The following is a 13,802-nucleotide window of genomic DNA, read 5'->3' as shown; positions in this document are numbered from 1 at the left end:
AAAATGGAAAATTGTGAATCAGAGGACCTTCCCATTAATATAAAGAATTCATATTTGGTGTGTATATTCTAGAGGTGTCTAGAAATCGATTTTTCGGAGTACCAAATCAAAAAAAAGAATTTCGATTTTTTTTTACCCACCCTAATATATATGCTTTTCTTTAAAAAAAGCAAATCGTTTAAGATAAAATCAGATTTAAAAAAAACCGTTGTAACGAAAAAAAAAGTTTTACTTTTAAAATAACTTGATTTCTTAAAGTTAACGGTGTTTTCTAATGGATGTCAATAAATTAGTCGTTTTTTTGCAACATTAGGATAGCCTCACTCCATTTATTTGGCTAAAAAATTTTTCGAAAATTAGTTCAACAAAAACAATTTCTTATTATTTTTAAAAGTTAACCAAATAATTTTAAATTTTACTAAGAATTTTATCAGAAATACGATTTTTTCGAGAAAATTGTAACGAAACTTCGATTCTATCATTTGACGTCTTTTTGTCAAGATACAGCTTTCTACCTTTATTAATTGTATATGTTAGTTAATCCCACACATTTTCCGTTACATTTAAGGCTGTAGGAGCAAGATTGCCAAATTAGTTTTTTTTTTTAACCATCTAAAGTCCTTTTTAATATGGTTTTGTTACTTGCAGCCATTATTTTACTGCCAACAAAAACAGAGTAAAAAAATGTTTTTAAACCTACAAAGATATATTTTCGAATGTTTTGAACTTCAAACCATGTATGCATTTTAATTTATTGTATTACAAAGAATTTTTAGAATACAAATTCAAAAATTGTAGAAAACGGTTTTTTTTTAATTATTCATAGATCCAGTTTCGACAAATTGATTTTCAAAAAAAAAAAGCAAATGAATTTTTTTTTTAAATTCAAAAATATTTTTCTATTTTTTTGACATTTTTTTCAAATTTTAACATTGAGGCTGCAACAAGATTTAAATACAAAATTCACCCCTAAGAAATCACTCAAAATCCAAATCGCTTTAGTATAGTTTTGGCTCGAGATTGTGAGACCCATTTTTTAAGTACTTTTTATCATATTAATATCATTGGTTATCTCATGTTCAAATTTTTTTAGTGAGTGCATAACCTGCAATTATCCAATTTCAAGTAAAAAATGTCTTTTTGAAAGAAAATTGTTTTAGATTGTTTCCCGTCAAGCTTAATATCACGAGAAGTTTCTCATTTATTTCATTTATTTAAATCGTGAATATCTATGAGCTCTAAACATGACCCATCTCCTTAATACGTGACTTTCTTGACAACAACTATAGGTACCTACCTTACCTACTCCTAATAGATCATATAATCAAAAGCAAAATTAATCTGACTTTGTGTTATGCAACTTTAAACTTATTTAATATTCAACTAATGAACGAGAATCAACTTAATAAAATCCAAAGCTTCAATGTCTTTTTGAAGTTTTCAATTTTCTATTAAAATGAAAAATATATTTTATTCCATATCCGTCAGAAATGTTCATTTCAACATTTATTTACCATGAAAGCCAGTTTTTATTTCCAGAACATTACTTGAACATCCTTAAAGCTCATCATTAAATTAAAAAGCCAAAAAGTCCTCCATTCAAAATGTTATCCTTCGTGGCCAGATGGATTCAATTTTTGGTCTCTCTCTTTCTTTTTTTTATTTTTATTTTAAATTGTAATTTCATCGTGATTCACATTTTTTTATTCGGTCATTAAACGTTTAAAATATATAAAATTTTATTTTGCTATTCTACGCAATTTTTAAAGGCGTTTCTTTTTGCCTTTTGAGGATAAGGGCAACATCACCAAGCACCAAGAACATCATTAGCACAATCATGAAAAAGTCCATTTTTTTTATTGCAAATTGTGGCCTAGTTTCATCATTAGAGCAGAACAGGTAATTAAAGCAAAATCCATGAAACCATTAAGAACGTTTTTTTTTTGGGCAATGAACATTCCTAAGTTAACGATGGAACTTTGATGATTCAGGCACATTCAAGAAGATTCAATTGCTAATTTCTTTTAAAGTTCATTAATTTATTTAAATTTAATTCCAAAGATCGAAAAGAATATAGTTGAGTATAATAAGTGAAGAAAAAGTTTTTGTGCCTCTTACACATTTTAATATTTTGCTTGAGCAAAAATTTATAACTTCAAGTTGTCTGAACAGGAACTCACTAATTAATTTTAAGAAAACTACTTAGCAAAATCATAATAATGAGTATGAGTAAGAACTCTTTTGAAGGCATGGTAGAAGGGTGGATAGATAATGGTTTATGAATTATATTCAAAACAATTTTTTGGGGGTGGTACACATACAAATTCTTGGCAAGTTCTTTTTCTTAACTATTACAGAAGGTGAACGATATAATAACACAAATTTATGAAAATGTTTCTCCATCCACATAAGAAGGTCTCTGCAAGTCTTTTGGATGCTCTGTTGGTAAAGTGGGTGGCAGTGGCAATTATAAATCTCAAGCTTTCACAGTACTCAGCCCAGTGTAATAATATGCTTGAGCTCGTGTCATGCGTAAACTATGTTTTGTAATTAACAACTTCCCAGAATTTTTTTTTTGTTCGTCTTTTTCTTCTTCCGTCATAAAAGGTGTAATTGTTGTTGTTGATGAAAAGATGCTAAAGGACGGTTCGAGAATTCCTTTTTTTTTTACTAAAACCTTTTTGATAAGTTGAAAAAAACGTAGGCGAGTTATTACAGAAAAAGAGCTGATTTCGCGAATGGGTACCATCAACCTTCAACGTTTATAAATAAATGTTCCCACTCTTCATTCGCAGTCATTTTTTATTTCTATTTCATGCTTTAAACTGTTAGATGTAACTAAGATGATGTTTTTTTTGCTAACACTATCAGATACAAAACTGGAATCCATATAAAATTGTGTCCAACTTGTATCTGAATCATTTTATTTATGTTTTTTTTTTTTGTGTAACTTAATTCAAGACATTTGACAGGTGTAATTAATTTGAGCAATTCATGATGTTTTCTCTCATATTTAACATTTAGATTGAGGTAGGCTTTATTTCCAGTTTAAACTAAACAACTTTTAAGGCTCTAAACCAGGTTTTTCTTCATCTTTATAATTGTTACTTGTGCATATTATGCCTATTTAAATGGAGAAAAAGAGATTGGTAAGATAAAATTAAAAGAAATTAATCGAGATATTAAATTCAATTTTTTTGCAATTTTTCTCTCAGGCACAGGGAGTTAGCAAAACACTCATCTTTAATCAATAGGTGGATTGGTATTTAATTTGTCGCTTGTTAGAAGTGGAATTTCAAATTTGTACAAACTAGACGAAGACGCAAAAAAAGGAAATCAAGGTCGAGTTTCTACTAAGTCAAAGAAAAATTAACGACAAATTAACGACAAATTGGCGACAAATTATACTTATATTAAATTTCATTATTATATTGGGTGAATGAAGGATTCATTTTAAATTGTCACAAGGAATTTATTTTTACTACAAGTTATATTTGTAAAAATTAACGAAATTGTCGGTGGAACTTAGTTTGGTAGTTAGTTCAATTTAGATTTAGTTCAATTTGAACATTTACGAGTACTTCATAGATTTTGGGGTAGATGGTTGTTACTGAATTAGAGAATTATTTGCTAAAATTTTTGTTGAACACTCTTATGCGATAAAAAAACGCTAAAAAATATATATAAACTTTAAGCCACTTCAATTTAATAAAAGGAGTAACAAGGAGATTCCCCTTTGCCTTATTCAATTCAAACGGGTCTGCTATTAAGAATATTGCGAAAAATCACTTTGACATGCATCTCGAGAAGCGGAACAAGAATTTTCATATGGAAATACGTAAAAATATACCAAGTGAAAATCAAATAGAAAAAGCTTTGATGATAATATACTTTCTTGTGTAATAACTTCACAGACATTGATATGACACTGATGAATATCCATATCATTATAAGTAGGTACCTAGGTTGTAGGTATAAAGGTATGTATTGGGTTTTGAGAAAAAGAGTTTGAATACATTTGAATATGAAAAAGTATGACACTTCTTTATCTATATTCGTCTACATACATACTTCCTTTTACTATTCGTGTTTTATTTTTGTTTTTAATATAACACTGGTTTACAAGGGTTTTATTGCAAAAATATACTTTTCTGGAGGTTTTCGGTGTGCTGAACTCGAATCCGAACTCAGAAACAGCTCCCGTTTTTGAGATATCACCGTTAGAAAATGCAAAAAAAACTTTTTTTGAGTTCGTCGGACCTTATTCTTTTTTATGAGGAAGAACTGTTTTCCATCTTTCGATACCTGTTTAAATCTTTTCAATATTTTTTGTATTGCCCGAGATATCTTAAGATGAAGTAAATGGGTTTTGGCTTCATATATCATAAAGGAGATAGTGGCGTTATAAAATTTATAAAAATACCAAACAACTGAGGATATCTCGGGCAGTAAAAAAGATATCGGAATGATTTAGACAGATTTAAAAAGTTAGAAAACAGTTCTTATAAAAACCGTTACTAAACATGCTAAAACATTTTTTTTTTTATATAAAAGAACTAGCTGACCCGGCGGACTTCGTTCCGCAATTTTTTGGATTTATTTTTAATTTTCGACTCTATAATTAGTTAACATTTTAAATGAAAAAGGGAATCAAAACTTGAAAAGTTCGTAAAATGATTTTAAAAATATTCACTTTTAAACTTGTAGCAAAAGCGGCCTATGTAAAATATGGCCTATGTTAAAAACGGCCAAAAAACTTGATACAAAAAAACTTGTTTTTCCCGTTATTCGGTCAAAAATCATTTTAAAATTTAAAAATTTGTAAATGCTTGCGCATGACTAAAGCCTATATTTCCTATAAGTTTGAGATTTTTTGCAGACTTTAAAAAATTCCAAAAAAATAAAAGACTACTCAAAAATGTCCCTAACAATTAGGTTGTTTTTCAAAAATTTTTATTTCAAAATACAGGGCCTATGAAAAAAATCCTTTTTAGACCCCTAATTTTTTTTTTTAATATCTTTCTCATGGTGTAACTCAAATTTCTGTGCAAAATTTTGCGTACCTCTAATTAGTCTTTTGTCGAAGGCCTATGACTGCAAAAAAACCTTCACAACTTGGTTTTGAAATTTTTTGGAATTTTTTCAATACCTTTTTTAACTATTGAATAGATTTGTCTATCATTTAAAAAAAAAGTCAACTCTTTACGACTTACCGTTTAGAAAATAGCCTCTTTTTTCAATGTCGTGTTACCCCTATTTACCCTATAAAATCTTGAATTTTTTTGTCTTAAACCTTCTCCTCTTATGCCTCTTTGATTTCAAAAAAAAAATTAAGAAAATGAGTCAGTCTGTGTGGATAGTTAGCGAACGTACACAAAACCAAACTTTAATATATATAATAGATAAGGTCCGAAGTACTAAATTTTGTTTGACTTCGGATTCGAGTTAAGCATACCAAAAACCGTCAGAAAAGTATATTTTATTTGTTTCGGAAACAAACAAAAAGTTTAATTTTGTTAACCAGTGTGATTCAGAGGGGCGTCCGTAAGCCCATCTATTTCATCGCAACTTTATTTGAAATTGAAAACAAAGAAACATTATAAAATCCGACAATATACTAACGGCAATTGTTAGAATTTTTCGAGTAGGAAGGCATATTTTTATGAGTAAGGGTATAACTGTCAACAATTTTCAATTTTCTTAAATATTTCATCCAGACAAAAACCTAACTAAACTCAGTTTACTAGTTTTAAATTAAATCGTTGCTTTTATGGCTTTTACCTTCGTTTTGTTTACACAGGAAACAAAAATATTTAATTTCAGCATTGCTTATTGATGACGGAATACAAGACAGTTTAAGTTTACGTCGATTTTTAATTGAGCTCAACAAAAAATTTTCAAAATCAAGCGCCTGTAAAAGCATAAAATGCTGCTAGAATAGGCACTTTGTTGACGGATATTTTAGCTGACTGATTCAGTATATGAAACAGTATTGAATGATAAAGTTGAACACCAGCGTCAAAAGAAAAGGGCACAGAGACACGTGAAGACTAAGAAGGTAGATCATTGATGAATATTCAAAAGAATACTGGTCTGAGAATTGATCCCTGTGGGATTTCTTGTAACCCAGGGGTTGAACAACGGCAAACGTTCGTTAGCGTTTTGACTAATGCTATCTCTATTTAATCAGAAGATAATGATAGAGACATAAAGCGTCAATACGTTAACGTACAGATGCCGTAGTTCGACCCCAGGTTAAGCAGCTGATCATTTAGAACTATACAATAATTTTCGATATCTTCCAGCTTGAATACTCTGCTATAAGTTTGCATGTCCGCTCACTAAATCAGAAGAAGTTTTGTGTTCTGTTTTTATTTGAGTTATTTTCTTAGAATCAACATTTAAGAAAAAAATTATGTAATCTAATTTTGTTAAAAGTTACACAAAAAAAAAAAGAAGAAATTGCACCAGAAGGTAAAAAGATCATCTCAAGGTTACAAGCCTAGAACTGAAATCTGGAAAGATGAAGCGCATGTACAGTAATGCTCCGGCCCGGAAAGTTTTCGACTCCAACCCAAGAGGAAAACCTCGTCTCACGTAGCGCACGCTATTGGAAGGGGACCTCAATCAACTTTGCTTCCAAAACTGAAAGTAGCTAGCTAAATGTAGAGCTGGCTGGAGAAGCTTGTAGATTGAGACCCAAATCCACAATGGATTGTACCCACCTTACGAAGCTGGTCACTCAAAGTAATTAAGTAAACAAACCAAAAATCACAACTTTTGTTTTTCACATTTTTCTTGCAATAGAAACTGTGAATTATAAAAACGAAAAAGAAAAAAACGTAAAAGAAAGACTCAGATTAAATGGAGGTTTCACAGCTCAAACGGACCAAGTCAAAAAAAGAAAAAAATATAAATCTAGTGCCACAATCTGCGCAAGGTTTGACTTTATCTCGTTACATCTCCGAATTCACTTTTTGTGACTTGGTTAACTTGATTAACTTCAGCTCTTAGCCCTCCAAATGTAAATGCCACTATAACGTATGTTATCCTGAGATTAAATCTAGCTGAATTAGAAATCTTCCATTAGGGTAGGATGGTATAAGAGTGCGCGGTTGATAAGAGTGCGCAAGGCCATTTTCTACGGTTTGCAAGGGAATATAAGACTGAATGCACTTATTTTGGAAAGATCTAAATGAGTTTGATCTGCTGTCAAAATTTCATGCAAATTTGTTTGTAAACAGAGGTGGTAGTTAAGTTAAAGTTTTTTAGCACTTTTTTTTTTAAATTTTTCTTGCCAAACAAATTAAATTTTCCGCTTAACAACAAAAAATAACAATAAACAAAGTATGGGACATTGAAAAGTCGACAAAAAGAAACATTTGAGGAACACGTAAGATTGGTCATAAAGTGCATTGTGAAATACATATATATTCTTCGATTACATGTCTGGAAGTGTAAGAGTGCGCACCATGATGATGTATAAGAGTGCGCGGGTTAAAAGAGCAGTAAATGCTATCCAAGGCTTCAAAATAACTGGCATTTGTCCATATACCAGCAAACAGCAGCTAGAAAAAGGAATTCCAACCAAAAAGAAACCAAATAAAAGTTTTACAAAAAACAAGCGAATGAGAGTAACTAGGAAACATTGAAAATTTCTCGGAACCATTAATCGAAGACTAAATTGATTGTTCCTCATGCAAGGAGTGATGGGTTGAAAAATACTCTGTTTATTTAAAGATAGGCAATTTTATTTGCGACTTTTGTGCAAACTTACACCTGTGCGCAGCCGCGCACTCTTACAAACTAAGCCGCGCACTCTTACACAATAGGATGTATAAGAGTGCGCAAATTTCCTAATGTGGTATTTTGTTTATAACTTTTGAATTAATATATTTTTGTTACCAGTTTTAAGTTTTTTTCGTTGCTTTGATTATAAACTAAAAACTATATATAAAAAAAGTAGTTAAATTCTTTTTGTTATTGTTTTATTTTGTGTTTTGTCTAAAATGCGCACTTTTATACCACCTTACCCTACTCCTATGTACCCAACTGTATAAGAAATACTAACTTATCTTGACTTATGTACCTTGAATACTGTGAAAATATATACAAAACTCCAGCCGCTTTCTCAAGCAATTAAAAAGTTTTGCATGTACCTACTAAGTTCTCTAAAACCTCATTTCCCTTGCAATTACAAACCACTTAAAAATATGTATATTCACATCATGCAATTAATACGAAACAGAAAAATAAAAAAAAACCCGTTTATAGTCTCATTGACTAACTAACTTGATGCCTACGAGTATGCATGAACTTGCACATGTCGTTAGCCTAACTTCTTTTTTACCCGAATAAGAAGAAGTAACATTTATTTTTCGATTTATTTTATGCATAGAACAAGTTTTTTTTTTTTTATTCTTCTATATAATTCTCAAAAAACAACATCAACCTACTCAACTTGTAAACTTGCACCATCTACCAGCCGTTACAACAGCAGCAAAAATAAAATGCATATAATAATATTCTCCGAAAACAACAACTTGTTCGTTAACAGTATTTATCTCCTATAACCCGCCACCATCTTGTTCTCACTCTGGTCTTTACCTATACAAAAGCCTAAACAATCCAAAACACATCGTCTCCCATGTTTTTTTTTTATTCCTACGCGTTACCGCGCCACCACAATCCACAACAACGCTTAGGTAAATTATACATATTTTTAAAAACCTCGACGACAACACTATTTTTTTGGAATGTCTTGCCAATAATTGGTTTCGAAGTGCAATCAAAACGACATGCTTCCCCAAATTGTCTAATTTTGTCACATGCCAATTTTGGAGGAAGCCGTTCAACAACAAGAACCAGAAACTTAAACAAACACAAGCAAAAGAGGTTTTTTAAACGAACGCGAAATGATGCAAGATGCAACTTTCTGGCTCCCAAATGGAGCCGGAGCCTACGACAACGACAACGGGCTCCAAGATTCCAGTCCCTTCATGATTACACGTTTCGAGTACTAAAATTTAGAAATTTATATATTTTTAGATGGTGGCTAGAGGATTACACTGGTTAACTAGGGTTCTGTTGCCGGAACAAAAATATACTTTTCTGAAGGTTTTTGGTGTGCTGAACTCGAATCCGAAGTCAAAAAAATTCTAGCAGCTCCCGTTTTTGAGATATTACCGTTAGAAAATGCAAAAAAACGTTTTTTTTGAGTTTTTCGGACCTTATTCTATTGTATAAGGAAAATTGTTTCAGCATATTTAGTAACGGTTTCTATAAGAACTATTTCCCATCTTTCGATACCTGTTTAAATCTTTTCAATATCTTATGTATTGCCCGAGATATCTTAAACTGAAGTCAGTGGGTTTGGCTTCATATATCATAAAGAAGATAATGACATTATAAATTTTTTAAAAATATCAAACAACTGAGGATATCTCGGGAAGTAAAAAAGATATCGGAGAGATTTAAACAGATTTAAAAAGGTGGTAAATAGTTCTTATAAAAACCGTTACTAAATATGCTCAAACAATTTTCCTTATATAAAAGAATAAGGTCCGAAGTGCTGCACTTTCTAACGGTAATATCTCAAAAACGGGAGCTGCTAGAATTTTTTTGACTTCGGATTCAAGTTCAGCACACCGAAAACCTTCAGAAAAGTATATTTTTGTTCCGGCAACAAAAAAAAAGTTTAATTTTGTAAACCAGTGTTATCATTTGCGTCTGACAAGTTTATTACTCATTCAATGCAATGGTCTTTTCAATGCAACGCGGGAAGTGAATTAAAAATAGAGGGGGTCTAAGGCCCCCCTCCTGCCAATATACACCCCTGAATTATAAGTCAATTCACAAACACACTATCAAGATTACACAATCAAACAAAAACACACACATACATTCATAAAACACACCTGAATTGTAAATTGTTGTTAACCTGTTTGTGAGGGGCCGGCTGGAGCTGGTTGCCCGGTGCGCCCCGTCTCTCAGTTTAAACGCCTACTCTCCAATTACTGAGAGATATCCTCCTCTTTTCCTTTTCTTGCCGATTTAAATCGAAGGGAGCCAAATTTTACGCGCTCAATATACGGCTGGAATGTTGACAGATAAGTTAAACACAGGACCGGCCAGTTCGAAGGGGGCAAAAAGGTGCAAGGGGCAAAAAGGGGGAGAATCTGAATTTGCAAATGTGTTTGATATCGAATCGCGACTAAGATACAAAGATGGTTCGGTTTAAAAAAATGATCGTATCCACATGCCACAGGTAGGCACTATTACCGTCGTCAACAAGATGCACAAGTATTTGTGTGTAGAGATTTGGTGTTAATTCTCTTTTTTTTTTGTATTTTCTTTATTATTTTCTCCACTCTACTGCCTTCGTCAGAAACCGCGGAATTGCAAATAAATAAAAAAAATAAAAAAGAAACACAAAGCAGATTCACGACTTGAACAACGACACGGTTCAGCCAAACGTAACGAACATCATTTTTCTTTTTTGTATTCTTCTCAGAAATGCATTAATTTATTTCTCTCCACTTTTTTTTTTCTAAATTTAAATATTTATTTAAAAAATTAATAAATAAATTAATTAAAATCATAAAAATAAACAAATATCATTCAAATTGTATATCACTCTTTGCCTTTTTTAACGTGGCGCAAAAATTTATTTTATTGACATCGACAAGACCTCAAAAAACCGCGACAGCACACAACATCTCGGTGTAAGCCAGAACTCTAACTGGAAATTCGAAAAATTTTTAAACGCACATTTGATGTGGAGCTGTTTGCTGGCATGGAGATGGGCATATGGGGGATTGCTTTTGGGTCGAGAAACAGAGTGGCAGAGAGTGGTGGTGGAAGTGGATATAATGTTGAACCAAAAGCAAAGTTACAACAAGTCCACTGTCAGCATGGAACAAACTTGCTGCTTGCTGGGCTGACACACCTTTGTAGTTTATATCGAACTAGAGATGAAGTTGAGTGTGTTTTATTTTTGTTATTGACTTGTTGTAAGGTGGGGGGAGGTGGGATTTTGAATGGAAGAGCTTTGGCAAAAAGACAACAGTTTTGAAAGTTGAGCTTATTTAAGTTGGATCGAACGGTATGGTGTTGGATGGTAGTGTTGCTGTGGAGAGTTTTATGAAAGATAAAATTAGATAAATTAGATAGTAGGTATTTACATCATGTTACTTTTATTTTGTGAGATACAATTTAGAAAAGATTTATTTGAAGTTCAATGCTTTATAAATTGAAATTTTTAACAAACGTATAAATAATATTTTTAAAATGGTATTCTTTAAAAAAATAAAATCCATGACTGGGGTCGCACGTACCTACTTGCTCTTATGGCAAAAGTTACTTTAATGTTAAAGCTTTTTATTGAACAAATTAGGGAAAATTTAAAACTTGATATTTTTAAGGCACTTTATAACAATTGAAAAAAAAAAAAAATAAAATCTCTTTTTATAATTGACTGAACACCGTTTTAATAATGATCTTTTACACAAAACCAAGTATGCTATTTGATTTCTTATATAAAAAAGAATATTTAGAAAATAAATTTCGAAAAGCGTTAGAGCCGTTTTAAAAAAAGAATAATTTTTTACATAATATAAAAATTTTCTAACATTTTTCAAAAAAAAAAGTTGGTATGCCATTTTAAATAAATAATTAATTTACACATAAAATTGAAATTTCAAAATTTTTTTAATAAAATCTAATACATACTACATACAAATTTTTTTATCACAATCGTTAGATCCGTTTTTTTATTTCCGTAAAAGGCAGGTGCCATTAGTCATACATAACTAGGGTTGCCAACTTTTTTGAGAAAGAATAGAGTATATTTGATTTTAGAGACGAAAAAAAGAGTAGGTACATTTGAAAAAAGAAGAGTACAATTTATTTTAAGTCTTGAAAATGTATTTTTTCTTCTTGCCGTACATAACATTTTTTTGTTGTTTGTGTTCAAATTCAAAATTTATATTTCTTTATTTAATATCTTAAACCTTAAGATTTTTTTTAGTAAAAAATCAAGGTAATAATATTTGAGCTTCTTATTTCTTTTTATTACGTTGAATTAACATTGCAAGGCCAAGAAAAATAGCATCAGTCGCGATTAATTTTTTCTAAAAAAAAAAAAACAAAGTTTTAGTTTTTCAAAATATGTAGCCTTAAGCCATAACTACAATGACCTAAAAAGTGAAAAAGTGGCAAATATACAAAAGTAAAAATTTTTTATTTCTTTCTAGGGCTATTTGTTTTTGAAAAAATAGTTTTTTAAACCAAAAAATAAGCTTTTTGCTCATTACTTTTAATTTTGTGAAGGGAAAAACTGTCACAAAATGAGTTTGTAATTTTTGACTTTTTGTAAAAAGTCTCTTTTTTAGAGTACGGTTGGCAACCCTACCCATAACTGCTAATGCTAACTACCAAGTTTGAAGAAAATCACTTCACTCGTGTGGGCTGTACCTCGAGGTAAGTACATATATGTGTGGATTAGAATCAAAACCCATTATATCCACTTTTCAAAAAAAATGACATTAGGATTCTATTATTCAAATACATACGTTGCGCCCAAGTTTGAGTCTCTAACTACATTTTTTGGCGTAGAAATCAGACCACAAAGTTAGAGGTTAATTTCAAAACCCATTTGATCCACTTGAGTTTTTGTTTCAAAACCCATTATATCCAAACAATTTTATTTGCATCAAAATCCTTTATATCCATTCAAAATATTATTTCTAAAATAAATTTGAAATTCAAAAACCATTTTATCCATGGGATGAGATTTGATGGGAATATCCGAAAATTTATACGGATTTTTGAAAAAAAAACAAATTTCGGCATTTAGGTTTGAATTTATTTGTTCAAGAAAGTAGGCGTAGTTAAAAAAAAGGAAATAAAGTTTTCTCGTTCTTAATTGAGTTTTTTTGAATGTCATATTTTTTTTCTTATTTTGGTCTGAAATTCAGAGGTTATTTTCAAAATCCTTTCTATACATATTTGTTTTGGGTATAACTCTAAAACTAAAACCCTCAGATCACGATTTCTAGACTTAAACTGTAGGGAATCCTAATTGAATCAATCCTGCATTTAAAAAAGTACTAAAAAATGTTTCGTTTACGAGATACGAGTTTTTCTCGATTTACTCGAAATCAAAAAAAGTGGATAAAATGGGTTTTGATTGTGATCCACACATATGCAGACAGACATACAGACAGACAAAATTGCCGGACCCACTTTTTTGGTATTCTCCATCATCGTAATGTCATTTAAAATTGTTATCTCGAGTTCGATTTTTTTTTACTAATCCTAAACTTTCCCTATATTACCTGTATCGCAAGTAAAAAGGTGTTTAAAAAATCTTTTTCTTTAATCAGAAAAACAATTCAAATATCAAATTCATTTCATATGTAACCGTAACAAACGCTTAAAATTTTAAAGCTTTTCATTAAAAAAAATTTTTCTGAAACTAATAAAAAAAAGTTAATCCAAAAGAAGAATACAACTTTAATAATATAATTTATTAGTTTTATTTTTGTATTCAAAAAATTTACAAACATGATTGAGATTTTGGCTAGCAATTGACTGCGACATTCAAAATTTTGGCATAAAAGTATTCCTCATAAAAAAACATTATAAATCAATTTATTTTTTATAGACTTTTCTGTTTAATTTTTGTATTATTTTATTTGAATTCCAAACTCTCCCAAGTTTTGCTAGTTAAAAAAGTTAATCTTGAGTTCTATTTGTTTTATCGCCGAGACTAAGATTTCTTGGATTAGGGAAAAAAAATT

General features: G+C 30.6%; 1 protein-coding gene across 2 annotated transcripts in view; it reads right to left on the bottom strand.

Moving 5' to 3' along the window:
• The window catches only part of LOC129917960 (uncharacterized), a 65,984-nt gene extending 55,174 nt beyond the window's left edge, over positions 1-10,810 (bottom strand). Inside the window, exon 1 of one of the 2 annotated variants that reach the window (XM_055998223.1) lies at positions 9,918-10,810. The gene's annotated coding sequence lies outside the window, so the exon portion shown is untranslated. The remainder of the gene's footprint in view (positions 1-9,917) is intronic. The other variant, XM_055998224.1, reaches the window with a different exon arrangement.
• Positions 10,811-13,802: the final 2,992 nt, after the last annotated feature.

Source organism: Episyrphus balteatus, chromosome 4, assembly GCF_945859705.1.
Source record: "Episyrphus balteatus chromosome 4, idEpiBalt1.1, whole genome shotgun sequence".
NCBI lineage: Eukaryota > Metazoa > Arthropoda > Insecta > Diptera > Syrphidae > Episyrphus > Episyrphus balteatus.
This window is presented reverse-complemented; position numbering and strand designations above follow the sequence as displayed.